The 14,924-nt window shown below is 37.0% G+C and overlaps 1 protein-coding gene and 1 pseudogene across 5 annotated transcripts in view; both read left to right on the plus strand.

The window, feature by feature from the left end:
- The window catches only part of LYPD6B (LY6/PLAUR domain containing 6B), a 261,748-nt gene that overhangs the window by 84,627 nt on the left and 162,197 nt on the right, over positions 1-14,924 (plus strand). The window lies entirely within an intron of this gene.
- On the plus strand, positions 1,968-3,581 carry LOC100616893 (dnaJ homolog subfamily A member 1-like; annotated as a pseudogene).

Here is a 14,924-nt window from a genome sequence, read left to right on the forward strand (position 1 = left end):
AAGCCAGAGAGTGAAATGATTAGTATTGGATATGATGCAATTTTTTCCCCTGTCAGGTGTTATAAAACCTGGTTATAAAAGCTTTGAGATCACATGGTACCAGGAAAAGGTGTTTGTGTATGAATTCAGTCTCTCACTTAGGTAACATTTCATCCTTGGCAACCCTTAGGAGGCCAATCCCTTATGTCACTTGGAGTAGCTAAGGGTTAAACGGAGCCACTGTGCATAGCAACTTTTAAAATTGATGGAGTCAACTTGATGCTAACAGGTGAACAATGTGTAGATATCTCAAAGAGCAGATAATGCAGAAATAATTTAGAATTCTATTGGGAAATTTTATTATATAATTCTCCCCCTCCCCCATAGATTGATGTTTTTGGTTCTCTTTGGCTTGAGGTTACATGAGATTGTCCTCCAGGAATCAAGCTGCAATGCTGCTCTTTAATTCCTTTCTCCTTGTCACTCAGATCATCAGGAAAATGACATGAAGAAGTAACAGGAAGAAGTTCTGAGTTCTACTACATTTTACCTAATGGCAAAGCATGGTACTCTGGTCCATATTTATGGTCTCAGTAGCATGGTTTCCAAGGGCATCAGGGGAAAGGTGTATAATTGGGATTTCTTCGAAGAAATAAGAGATGGGAGGAACAATAGATATCCCACCAAAGGATGTAGTATGAGAAGGCAGTTTGTCCTGTTAACTCTTGTTCCATTATTTTAAGACATTCAGGTGGAGAAGCAAACATGTGTTTTGTCCTTTCTTTGAAAATCATCTCTTGGTTCTCTGTATTTAAATCTTGTCTGGCTCTCAGTGGCCCTTCCTTAATTTTAAACTAGAACTACAAAGAGAAAGTAGATAAAAGTTACTAAATCCAAAAAAACTATGAAATAAATGTTAACTCTCTTTACAATTATGGGTCCTGTTCTATTAATAATTAACTCATGACTAAATGAAATAGAATGTTGAGTCTTTGGCCTATTTTGATATGGGTGAATGGCAAAAGACAAGCCTTGTGGGCAAGCAGATTTCTACTTGAAACTGTTTTAATCAAAGGAACTCTCAAACACACTCAGAAATTTGTGTCATGGAAAAGAGTAGGATCCTTTTAAAGGCAAAAATAGCATAAAGTATAGGTGGTTTGGGGAAAGACTAAAAGAATCTTAATAGCTTCTCATCTCAAGTCACTGAAGACTTAGAGAAAGACAGATGAGCTGTACATGAGGTAAGGCATTCCTGACATATAGCATTTAAAAGTCCATTGATTTTTGTTTTGTTTTGGGTTTTACACCATTAGCGGAGCCTACCCCTAAGGCCTTTCTTAGAGACTCATCCTTATAAGAGGGGTTCTTGGTCTTGATTGTGTCCTAGACTTCTTTGGCAGTTTGATAAAAACCTGTGGACTCTGTCTCAGAATGCTTTTAAATGCATAAAATGATATATTTAGGATTATGAAGGAAAGCAATGTTGAAATAGCTATCAAAATACTTTTTTAAATGTCCATAGACCCAAAGTACTTTTAAAAAGTACAAAGGAACTCCTGTTTTTGACAAAGAATAAGAAAGAGAAAAAGAAAACAATTGAATAAAACTAAGCAATGAATCAAAAAAGTCCAACATTATCTTCAGTATTCCCCATTCAGTCCTGCCTCCTCTTCAAAGAAGGGAGGGAGGTGTAGTCTCACTTTCTTTTTGGGGGAAGCCTGGTCAGAAGAATGCTACAACATTGTTTTGTTTTTTCTATTTACAATGTTATAATCATTGTGGCTATGTTCTCCTGATTTTGCTCATTTCACATTTCATCACTTCTTTTGCCTTTCTAGGTCTTTCTGTATTTGTCCTACTCATTTCTTGCAGTCAATTAGCAAGCATTTACTAAGTTCCTTTGGTATTCAGGTATTGTGCTAAATCCTGGAAACAGAAAGAAAGGCAAAAAATCTTGACCTCAAGAAGCTCATGTTACAAGGGACATGACATGTAAATACCTAGGCACATATAAAATGTATAAAGAGTGCATGAGGAACTTTGCAAAAGGTTTGGTGAGAAGTGGAAAGCAACAGCTGCTGCTCTACACACAAGAACTACTGCCCTCCCCTCCCCATCTTTTTTTCTTCTGCTCACTTTCCTGACATCTCAACTGGTCCCTAGGCTGTCCCCTTTCACTCTAACCCCCGCTTCCCCCCCCCCCACACACACACTGTGGGCATTTCAACACCAGGCACACAGTGAACATTGCTACCAGCCATAGAAAATGGTGAAGGAAATAACTTAGAGAAAATTAGCCTTAAAGTATCACCCCGAATAAAAATCTGAATGAAGGGGAAAAGTTCACAGAGATTCTTGAGTTTATGAAGAGCTTTCTAATGTCAAGAAAAGAGACATGACAAAGGTGGAGAACATGCCATCAAAGAGGGTGGTTCCAGGGGTAGCTTTGGTTTTCCAAAGTATACCTTTAACATGGTTTTTGGAGGAGGCAGAAGAATGCAAAGGGGATGGAAAGGTAGAAGCGTTGTTCATCAGTCGTCTGTTACCACAGAAGAATTACATAACAACAAACTGCATTTTGCAAAAAAAAAAATTGTTACAGAGGAAGGACTGAATAGTAAGAAAGGAGCTGTAGAATGCTGGCCCAATTGCAGAGGTACTAGAATGCAAATAAGAATTCATCAGCTAGAACCTGGTATGGTTCACCAAATTTAGTCATTTTGCATGAAATGTTTGGGGTGTGGGGACTGAATCAGCCCTAAAGATAGATATAAAAGCTGTAATGGAAGGAATAGTATTCAAGAGAAAAAGGTTCTGGAGGTTTGTATTGACAAGGGCATGAAGGATTGTCAGAAGATAACATTTCAGGGTGAAGGTGGTCTGGGACAAGAACTTGTGTCAGGAGATATTATCATTGTTTGGGATCAGAAAGACAATGATATATTTACAGGATGAAGTGAGGCCCTTTTCGTATGTATAGATATCTAGTTGGTTGAGGCATTGTGTGCCTTTTAGAAACCAATATCAACTCCTGATAGTAGTCATTTCTTCTCATCTTGGTCAGATAGTTAAACATGGAGATATCAAATGTTTGTTAAGCGAAGGCATGCCAATTATTGCTCACTTTATGAGAAGAGAATTTTAATAATCGAATTTAAGGTAAACCATAGAGACTGGCTTTATTGAACAAGTTATTGACTGAAAGAAAACAAGTAGAGGAGTTTGAAGAAATGAATCACATGGAATTGGCGGACTTTGACCCATCTCAAGAAAGAAGGTACCATTACAAAGGAGGAGCTTTTGAGGAAGATGAACATCATTCCAGAGGAGGTGTTTAGCACCAACTCTTTTAATGGGGGCCAGTAAATTCTTTTCACTGTAATACTCTGAATTTATATGTAATAGTTAATGAATGATAATGCTATTTTGAGGGGTCTGTTTTCTTTCAAAACATGACTAATATGGAAACATGTTTTGTATGATTACACATGTATAAGTGGTATTAAATAACTTGCCTTCTCAATGAGAAAATTTTAAAATTGTTTTTACTAACAATCAGAAAATATTTAAATATTTTAAAAAATAGTTAATAAGCAAAGGACCATGATCATCTTAACACTTTCTACTACCCATTGTTTTTGTTGTAATGTTCAACTAGAGTTGTGTTTTAAAACATTAAGCAATAAAACCAATAATATAACATGCTGACTTTGCAATTTAAGATGTTCAGTGTGCAAGATAGTTTAAACATCATTAAATATGTTCTCTTGGTAAAGAAGTCCCTGAGCATTTTTTTTTAATTTCACTGTATATATGCAGTGACACTTAGACTGAGGTTTGATTCTTGATTGACTGAATGTACACAAATATTTACATTTGTTAAACTCTAAAATAAAATTTATTCTGAATTCACCATCAGAAAAATACATAAAAAAGAATACATAGAAAACAATTTCTATGTGTTAGTACTAGCTGCTGGGAGGTTCAAGAAAGTTTCCCTGAAGATAATGAGTTTAAAGCTGAACCTTCAATGAAACCAGGGAAATAAAGAGGAGGAGTCAAGGACGGAGAACATTCCAGCCATGGAGGAAAGTCACTGCAAAAGCATGGAATCAAGAGATGGGAAATGGAGGGTCATGTGAGAGGAACACCCAGAAGGCCAATGGAGTTGGATCATGAAAATGGGTGTAAGAAGACTAGAAAGGTAGTAGAGAGGCCAAGTTATAAATGACTTTAAATGCCAGAGGATTTAATATTTTTTCCTGAGGTACTAGGGAGCCATTAGAATTTATTGAGTACGGGTGGGCAGGTGGTGACATGGTGTGGGATTTAAAATGGTTGAGGTCTTAAACTGTAGTGATTAAAATAGTGGAAGATATAAATTGTGATAGATATAAGAGAGGGTGAGTAAATTTGACCACAGAAATGTTTCACTACAGTGTCTTGGGTTTTAAAATCAAATATAAGTTGGTCGCCAGGGAAATATTCCCAATTATTCAAATACCCAAATCAATTGGGTTTTATAGAGATTTTAATTAACAATACAATGAGTAATCAAAGAAAGAGAGAGAGAGTAAGAAAGGAATAAGTATGAAGGGCCTCAAGCCAATTTGGCCTAGACCTGAGCCTTAAGAGAAATCAGTCAGTTTTTTATAACTCACCATAAGATCTGTCTAAGTAAGGATTTCTAATGACATCAGGCCAGCAGCATCTCAGCTGCTTTCACCAGCTCCCTCCTCCATCTGAATGTTTCAGAATCAGTCTCCTCAGAATGAGTCTCTCCAATCTGAATGTTTCAGAATGACTTCCTTTGCTCTTCCCTGAGCTCTTATTTTTAAGGGAAAAATCTTCTTTGTCACCTCCCCTAAGTCCTTACATCTACCAATCACTGTAGATGTTTCTAAAGGACTGCCCATTTTGAATTCACAGCTGAGTAGTTTTAATCTCTTTAGTAAGTCAGGAAAAAAATGCTGCTGTGTTGACAAATTTCATTAGAAAAAACCTCTGAATAAGTTATCACCCTTTTAGGTTTAAGTAGTTTACAAGTTTCCCCACCTTTATAGGTACTTAGTATCCCATTGTATCAATTCTAAAACAGTCATGACTCAGAGAACTTCCTGTCCCTTCCATAAGCATGGATCAAAGTACTTTTCATTGTTCTCAAGGAGCTCTCTGTCCTAAAGCAGTCCTAAGTAGGGTGGAGTAGGGATATTCCCAAGGCAAGGAGCCCTCACATTCAAGTAGAATTCTCACTGTCTGTTAGGGAATTTTTTAAGTAGAAGATTCCCCAATGGGGGAAATTTCCAACATTCATAAGTCTGAGAAATTTTGAGGTTTACACATGGTCAGATTTATACTTTAGGAAAATTACATGGGCAACTGAGTATAGGATTGGCATAACACAAGACTTGAGGTAGGAAGACCCATTGTAAACCTATCTTGGCAAGAAATGATGAGGGCCTGTAATTAGGGTGATTTCGGTGTGAGTGGAAAGAAGGGGGCATATTCAAAAGATTCTTGTGAAAGTAATATTCCATTGCATTAATGCGCTATAACTTGTTTAACCATATCTTAAGTAGCAGACACCTCCTTTCATATGCCATTTAAAAAGTTTGCTATTTAACTCTGTAGTACACTTTGGTTGGCTTTTTTCTCTGATTAAAGATATTCCTCTAGTTTATTCTGCTATCTTAACATAATATAGGAAGGACCCTGTGTAATTTAAGTCTACATTTGGAAAATACAGGCTCTGCTGAGTCCTACCTTGTTAGGAAGACCTTTAATGTGGCTCTGGTAATAGACTTAAATAAAATTTTTGGAGGGGGAATTAACCGAGTTATATTCAGAAAAACTTATCACCAAAATGTTAGTCACCATTTTAAGGTACAACATTTTTTGGCCACAGCATTTCACATTGATAATCTTCTAAGGCACAGGGTAAAGGGTTGTGATCCACATTAATGGTGAGAAGAGTCTACTTCCAGGATGGATCTTTGTAGGAAGTGTAACAGGCACTTTACTTGAATGTTGAAAATCATTTTGGAAAGAAAGGAGGAAGTTGGGGAAAATACTATACAGAGAAGAGAAAAGGGAACTGGAAATTAGGATGATTTGGCATGGAAATCCAGGATGCCAATGAAATGCTGGAATTCAGGGAAGAAGAGAAACTGATGAACCTACAAAGTGATCTTTGGCTATTTAGGGCCAGGGAGTCTTTCTGAATTGATTAGGACAAAGGCAAAGCTTAGACCTGTTTGTGAAGAAAGTAAAGTTTGTCTGTTTCAATCCCCTCATCCCTCTCTTTCCATAGCTTCTCCCAAACCCTTCTGTGATAGGTATTTTCTTTCTCCTAGCTTCTTGAATCTAGTGCCTTCATATTCTTTCTATCCTTTTGGAGTTCAAAACTTATTTTCTAGGAAAGGTATTTATTCATTCACGCTAAAATAAAAATTGTAAGGGGGCAGTGAGGTAGCTCAGTGAATAGAGAGCCAAATCTAAAGATAGGAGGACCTCAGTTCAAATATGGCCTCAATACTTCTTAGTTGTATGACAATTTAATCTCCACTGGGGGCAAGTCAGGTAAGCCCATTGCCTAGTTCTTACCACTCTTCTTCTTTAGAACCAACATATAGCATTGATTCTAAAACAGAAGGCAAGAGTTTAAAAAATTAATAATAAATCTTCATTACCTCTAAATGCATTTTTTGCAGTGGCAAACTAATTTGTGGGTAAATGAAGAAATATGTGATTTCAAGCATCTGTAAGCATTATACCTGAGAGGTTTCAGAGTTAAAGGAAGTTTCCATGAGCCCCTGAAGTCAACACCATGAGGAAATCCTACTTCCTAAATTGACGGTGCCTTAAGAATATGTCAGAGGCCATACAAGTTAAGGACTTTGAGGCCAACAATTACATTCTCAGTTACCAAGACTAGTTCAACATCTGGACAAAGAAGATCTTCTAGAAGTATGTGACCCCCAGCCACAAATCTGCTCTCTCTGATAGTTTTGTAATATCCTAAATAAACATATAATAGTCGTGTGTGTGTGTGTGTGTGTGTGTGTGTGTGTGTGTGTGTGTGTAAAGAATTGAGGGTACTCTCAGAGTGAAGGCACTAAGATTATAGAACCCTGAAAGACTTCCTGTGGAGGGTGAGATTTTAGTTACAATCTGAAGGAAGCTGGGGACACCAGAAAGTGAAGGGGAAAGAGTGAATTCCAGGTGTGGGAGCCAACTGGAAAAAATGCTCAAAGTTGGGAAATGGGAATACCTTGTTCAAGGAAGTAAGGTATGAAAATATTGGCAAAGCAGGAAGGGGTCAGATTATGAAGAGATTTAAAAGCCAAATAAGTTTTATATTAATTTGAGTTACTAGTCAGTTTGAAAATGAAGGCATGATTTTTGAGCAATGGACGCACAAGAGGAAAATATTTTAATTCATCATAACTTCTTGTGCACCTTAGAGACATGGACTACATATATAATATTATATGTAGAATACTTGTATATATAATATTATATATGTTTTCAGAAGTTATTTCTTTTTCAGGTGCCTTTCCTCCTTAATTATTTTTATTTGCCATAAGAATAATAATACCTTAAGGTAAGGGGATAGATGGGAAATAACTGTGATATAAATACAAAAGGCATGATTAAATACTTTTAATGATCAGTCAATAAATATTTATTAAGTGCCTACTAAGTACAGGAGAGACACTGGGCTCAGCACTGTATACAAAGAAAGGCAAAAAATAAACCCTGCCCTCAAGGAGCTCACAATTTATGAGGAAGACAACATACAAACAACTATACACAAACAAGCTATGTAGAGGATTAATTGGAGAGAAACACACCTGACTTGAGGGATTGTGAATAGTTTGCTCCAAAAAGTGGGAATTTTTTCTGGGACTTGAAGAAAGCTGAGGAGAAAGATCATTTCAGGCATGAAGGATAGTGAATGTTTCTTGGAGATGGAAGATTCCATTGTTTTTATTCAAGAACACAGAGGCCAGTGTCACAGGGATAACAGAATACATGGAGGGCAGTAAAGTATAAAAAAAGTGTGAGGGGTTTAAGGGTTTTAAAGGGCTTTGAACTCTAACCAAAGGAATTTCTATTTGATCTTAGAGGTGATAGGGAGTCACTGGAATTTTTTTGAGTGTGTATGGGGATGGGGTGGAGTTGGGGAGAGGAATGATATGGTTAGACCTGAGCTTTAGGAAGATTAGCTGGATAGTTGAGTGGAAGATTGGTTGGAATGGAAAAAAATTTGTGACAGGGAAACCAACCAGCAGTCTATTTCTGTAGTCTGGGCATGAGGTGATGAGGGCCTACACTAGGGTGATGGCAGAGTCTGGAGAGGGAAGGAGGGTATAAGTGAGAGGTATTATGAAGATAAAATTAATAGACTTTTATATAAGATGGGATATAGTATGAGTGAGGAATCCAAGATGTTACCTAGGTTCGTCTGGGTGTCTGGTAGGATAGTGGTACCCTCCGTAGGAATTGTTACAATAGGAAATAAGACTTAGGACATAAGAGTGATTGACAGGGAGTTAGAAAGAGAAGAGAGGAGAACAGATAACGAGTTTTGGATACATTGAATTTAAGATATCTACAGATCATGCAGTCTGATGTGTCCAGTAGGGAGTTGGAGATGTCATATTGAAGCTCAGCAGAGAAGGTAGGTTTGGATAGGCAAATTAATGAATCCTCAGCATAGAGATGATAATTAAATCCAAATAAGGAAAATGAAAGTGGATGGAGAGCTAGGCTTCTTAATCTTAATCGTGTCCTGAACAGCTTCAGCAATTTGGTGAAGCCTTATCGGACCTAGTCTATGAATATGGTTTTTAAATGCTTATGGTACATAGAATTTCAAAGAAAACTAATTCTATTGAAAGACAATTATAAAAATAAGCAAACAACAAACCATATTCACAGGCCTCAGGTCAAAAAAGCTACTGTGCATATTGTGATTGATCATATTAGCCAGCTGATCTCTTAGCAGTGAGATTCAAGGGCAGGTAAGTGAGGCTGGAGTCTCAGGGGTGGCACATAGAAAGACTTTGGTGGTAGAAGAGAAGAAAGGTAAAGGGGGTTGGTAAGAGGTGAGAATGGTGGAGAAGTGACAAAAAGGGAAGGTAGAAGGAAGAGATGCTGCAGATCAGTCTTGTTTACTTCATGATCTTACTTCAAGCTGGTCTTACCTGCCACCACTATGAAAAATATAGAAAAAATCTGTCTTTTTGTGCAGGTCCCTAAACACTGACCCTCCCAGTCTGGCCACTGGGCCAGTCCTGGAACCCTTTACTTCCAGTTGTGCTCAAAGTTTTGTCCTGAAAGTGACAGTTCATAGATTTCTTAATATTTTAGAAGCAGGAAAGAATCTTAAGAATCCAGTGATTGAACCAGTTTGTTTTACATTTGAAGAAACAGAAACCCAGAGAACTAAAACTTTTTTTTGGTTTTGTTTTGTTTTTGACCCATGGTAATATTGCTAGTTATGTAGATCTGAGATAAAAGTCTATTTCTCTTCATAGTTCAGTGTTGTTTTTACAAAATAGCATAGGCAGTCCTTTTGATGGGGCTAATGCTTATTGGGTCTTATTCAAAGAATTGACTGCTGACTCAAACTGACTCCATTCCAATGAAACAAGCTTTATTATAAGTGAATATAGTAACAGGTTAGCTAGTATAGTAAGTAATTAAGGCATGGGAAGGAGCTGTGGTAGTAGAGAGTGAGAGAGAGTAAAGAGTATAAGGTAGGGGTAAAAGTAAAAGGTAAGAGAGTGTGTAAGGGTTCTCAGGAATGCTTTTTATCTTGGTTAGTTTTTAAGGAAGGGGTAATTTATTTGGGCAGTTGTTGCCCAGTGTCTCCAGGAAACCAATTCCAGTCCACTTTGGTCTGAGTGACTTTACCCATGGTTCACTCTGCTTTCCCAGTTGGGGGGAGCAAACCACAATGTAAATGGCATCCTAATGATATGTTAAATACCATGGGACAACTTTAGGTCAAGTTTTGCTCTTTTCTACACAGAGTTTAAGGAAGCCGGTGAGTGTGGAAATTGAGCATTGTTTGAGTCTAATCCTGTGTGACTGAGAAACTGAACCACCTATTCTTGCTGTTCAGAGACCCCCCAACCAAGGACTAGGTTATATCTAAAGCCTGATGAGGAATTTTATCATAATTGTGAATCTAAGCAACTCATATGTTTTATATGAAAGGTAGCCCCATTCTAATCTACTAGTTATTGTTTCTATGTTCTTTTGATTGTGGACAGCCACATGGCAGGGTTTGTGGGACATTGCAGCCCACATCATTTTCCCCTGAAATGTACTTGGCACAACTTGAGTACCTTGGCCCCGGTCAGCTGAGATAGGTAGAGAATCACTCACCTTTCCCATGTGACTTTTGTCTGCTTGGTTTGTCTGTGAGTTCTTGCCTTAAGGAACCAACAAACCTCTACTATTTACTTTGGTACAAACATCTCCTTTCCATTTTGCCATAATCAGATCACCAGAAGAGGCAATTTGCTGGCAAAGATCTTGATCATAAGGATTTGATATCATTCTTCTGCCATATTCACCTTCCTTTCCCTCCCTACCGCACTCCTTACAAAAGTGGCAAATTTCCAGAGAGCATGAGAGTACATTATTTTTCAACAAACTTTCAATATATTTTTTGAAGGCAAGGAGAAGGAGATTTTTGCTGGCTTTAATTTGTGTCACTGGAGTGGTTTGGCTTCTGCCCTATAGTATTGTAGCTGTACTGTAATGAGTCTTTATTTAGGCAAATGTCCATGGAATAATTAACCAGTCAACGAGAGCAGAATGTTGGCCATTGATCTTAAGTACGCAGACAGGTTTAGTTTGGGATGGAAAGTGTCTTATTAGCTTAGGACCACAAAATACTAGATGTTTGTTCAAAAATCATGACCTTTCTCCCTTCTCTTCCTACTCAGTTAAAAAAAAAGTTAAGGTGGGGGAGGAAGAGGTTAGGTTTTGCCTTCTTGGTTTGGAGAGGATTCTGACTCAAGTGATTAATAGTGTCAGAGAATAGGAAGTCACCCAAGTTTTTGTCAGCTACTGTATAGTTTCTTTTAACTCCATTCAAACATACTAGTTGGGCCATTGCCATCCTGTTGGTCATCACCAAAGGCTGAGGGAACCCAAACTGTTATAGCTACCAAGATAGAGCATTCTTTTGGAAGTCGGGACTTTGAGGCTCTAGTCCTGAACTTTGTCACTAACTAGTTGTGTGATTCTTTGGAAGTTACTTAATATTTTTGTTTCTCAGCTTCCTCATCAGTTATCTAAGCTGATTATATTATCTTTTAATTTTTAAACTAGTTCATTTGGTTGTTGGTTACATTCAAATTACTAGATTTTCCTTCCCTTTCTCTTTCCCCCTCCTCACATTAGAAAAGGCACTATTTGATTAAAAAAATAGGATATATTTAAAATTGTGTTTCTCATGCTTCTATTTATCAGTTCTTTCTCTGAAAGTGGGCATTCATAAATTATTCTCCAAACATTATATCTGTAGCTGTATTTTCATCATAATTTCATTTAAGTCTTTTCATGTTTTTTTTTAAATTAACCTGCTCATCATTTCTTACAGCACAGTAGATTTCCATCAAAATCATAAGCCACAACTTGTTCAGTCATTCGTCAACTGAAGGGCATCCCCTCAATTTCTAGTTCTTTGCCACGGACTATATTATCTTAAAGATATCTTCTATCTTAAAAGTTCGGTGATTCTAAATACATTCATTCTTTTGAGGTTTTAGTGAACAAGAGAGGCAGAATATAATTTCAATTTTTAGGTCAGTGAACAAACATTTATTAAGTGTCTTCTATGTGCTAGGCATTTGCTATCTAACTTCTAGTTAGGGCCAGTTTGATGTCTTTGAAATTCTGAATCCACACCAATTTTAAAGGCTTTAGTGGAGATATCTGTTAGTCATGGGTTCATAGATTTCGAGCTGGAAGGGACTATAGACACCACTGAGTTAAACCTTTTAATTTTACAGAAAAGAAGAGTGAAGCTGGGAAAATCTAAGTGATTTACTTGCCCAGGGTCACATAGCTACTAGGTATCTGAGGTAGGATTTGAACTCCGATCTTCCAGATTCTAAGCTCAAAGGTCTTCTGTATTATTAGAATGATAATATGTGGAAGGGATAAGGAAAAAGAAATCCTAGATATAATAGCATCATAGTGTAAAGAGATTGTTTCTCTGCTTTCTAGATGATGCAGAGGTACGGTAGGGTCAGAATATCAGCTATGGTCTCAGGTCTCATATTTAAGAAACTGAATTTTTCAAAATCTAATTAGCCTTTTAAAAATTCATTTTAGATTCAGTTTTCAGCCTATGAGAACATAAAAGTCCTCTGGAGTCTTATATTTAGATTCAGTGGATTTGTATTCAAATTCCATTCCTAATATTAAAAGTGTATGGCTTTTGGTGGTGGTGGGGGGTTACTTTCTTTCTCTAGATTTCTGTTATCTCATTGGTTAGAAAAGATGAGAGCTAGATTTTACTCAGTGCCTTGAAAAGATGAGAAAAGTGAATCTTATCACAACTTGTCTAGGTGTCTCAGTATGATGATACTATTATGATGCCTTCGAGACTTGCGACTAAATTTGGTGTATGCATTTCTTTCTTTCTCCCCAGTTCCCTAATGTTCATCCTAAAAAGGTTCACATCCTTCCATTCTTAGCCTAATTTTAGACATTTGTTAGTTTTGCCCTTTCTTGAGTTGGAAATTTGAAAATTTCCAGGTTCTCAGAGTTATTGGCGCCTTAAAATGACATTGCAAATAAGAACAAAATATTTACTGGCTTGTTGAATTTTGTTTATATCAGTCTATTTTTCCTCTCCACTACAAAAAAACACACATAGGAAGCAAAACTAAAAGCATAGTTTAAGATAGTTCTGGGGTACACACTGGGGGAAAGATACCTTTGTTTATAACAAGAAGGATAACTGAGTAGAAATAACTCTTTTTGGTTGGAAAGAAGATAGGGGTCAGCTTAAAAAAGATATTCAGATATCTGCAGTATAAGGTGGTATAGCAGAAAGAGCACTCAAGTGGGACCCAGAAAGTGTGGACTCTTATCTTGAGTCCATCCATCATTAATTGTTTGACCTTGTGCTGGTAAATGAATCTCTCTGATCCTCAATTTCTTTGTCTTTAAGACTGGACTAGAGAAGGAGTCCTTCACATTTTTTCTTTTCTTTTCTTATGCCTATCCTGGACTCCTTTGGCAATCTGGTGAAGAATTTAAATACCGTCTGTCCCAGAATAATGCTTTTAGATATAACAAAACACATAGCATTACAAATAAAACTAGTTATTTTGAAACATAGTTACTGAAGTACTAAAAAAACAAGTTCATGGCCTTTTAGGTTTAGAATCCTTGGATTAGATAATTTCTGTTTAGGGTTGTTTTCAGATTACCATGCCAATAGGAATTTAATGACTTGTTCCTGTGGTTGGCCATATGAACAAGGGTTGAATTAATCAATTTTCCTAGGAGCATCTTTTCCTATAGGAGAGGAGTCCATGCAAAGGATTACCTATGTCCATAGCACATCTTTTTTTTTTTTTTGGCTTGTGAAGAATACTGTATCTGAAGAGCTACTCCAGACCTGCCCAGGCAGAAAATCCTTCACTTATCCTGAAGCTTTCCATTCTCAAAGTCTACTATGTCTGTTTTAATGATATGTTGCCCCATTGGTTTGTTTAGATATGCCACACTTCTGTCTTTCTTTGGCAGCTGTCCTGGACTAGCTTGCTTTTGTTAATCATATAGATGTAAGGTATTATGTTCCCAAGTGGATATAGAAAAGATATTTCGATTGAAGTGCAAATCCCTAACCACATGAACTACTTAGGTTTAACAAAGTATATTAGACCATTGAGATCTGGAGAGTCACCAATCATAGGATCATTCTGCTTAAATCCTCTGATCTCTAGCTTTTCCTCGTTGTGTTGACTTTTATCAAGAGCCATTCTATATACATCTATTTCGTGGGCTGTTTTGATATAAAGGCCGTCTGTGATCTCAAATTGAGATCCTCAACTTGTGCCATCTTATATTTATTTATTTGTTTTTATTTTGTTGGGATTGAACATATTTCCACTTCTTTGGAGGCTTGTATGACTGAAAGGTCTGATGGGCAGAAGTCCTAAGCTAATAAATTTTGCTCTCTGCAGACAATGGTACTAGAGCAGAAGACAGCTATTATGATCATCATCAACAACAACAAAATTATATTTATATAGTACTTTAAGGTTTAAAAAAATTCCTTACAAAAGCTCTATATAATAAACAGGATAGGCACTATTATTTCCATTATATGGATGAAGAAACTAGGGCTCAGGAAAGAGAAGAACTTGCTCAAAGGTACACAGCGAAGACATATTAGAGCTGGGTCTTGCACCTAGGTTTTGACTCAAAGACCACTACTCTTTCAACCATACCTGGTCACCTCTCAGAAATGTACATTCTTAGAAGTATAAAGGATCTTAGAAGTTCCACCCTTTCTGATCCATGAGTCTCTACTGTATTATAGTAGCCCTGGCAAGTGATCATTCAACTTCTGCCAATTCATGTGTAATGACAAGAATTCACTACTTCATGAAGCAGCCAATTTCTTTTTCAGCTGACTCTGATTTTTAGGAAACTCTTCATCGTATTGAATGGAGATTTGTTTCCATATAATGCTTATCCTTTGGTCTGTTTCTTCAGATCCATGGAGAATATATCTAATCCAGTGATATTTCAAAGATTTTTTGATTGTGTAGCCCTGTAACTAAAATCTGGGTAGTTGGAGGTGCAGTGAATAGAAGACCAAGCCTGGAGTAAGGAAGACTCATCTTTTTGAGTTAAAGTCTAGCCTCAGACACACTAGGTCTGTGATCCTGGACAGG

The sequence above is a fragment of the Monodelphis domestica genome, chromosome 4, assembly GCF_027887165.1.
Source record: "Monodelphis domestica isolate mMonDom1 chromosome 4, mMonDom1.pri, whole genome shotgun sequence".
Classification (NCBI taxonomy): domain Eukaryota; kingdom Metazoa; phylum Chordata; class Mammalia; order Didelphimorphia; family Didelphidae; genus Monodelphis; species Monodelphis domestica.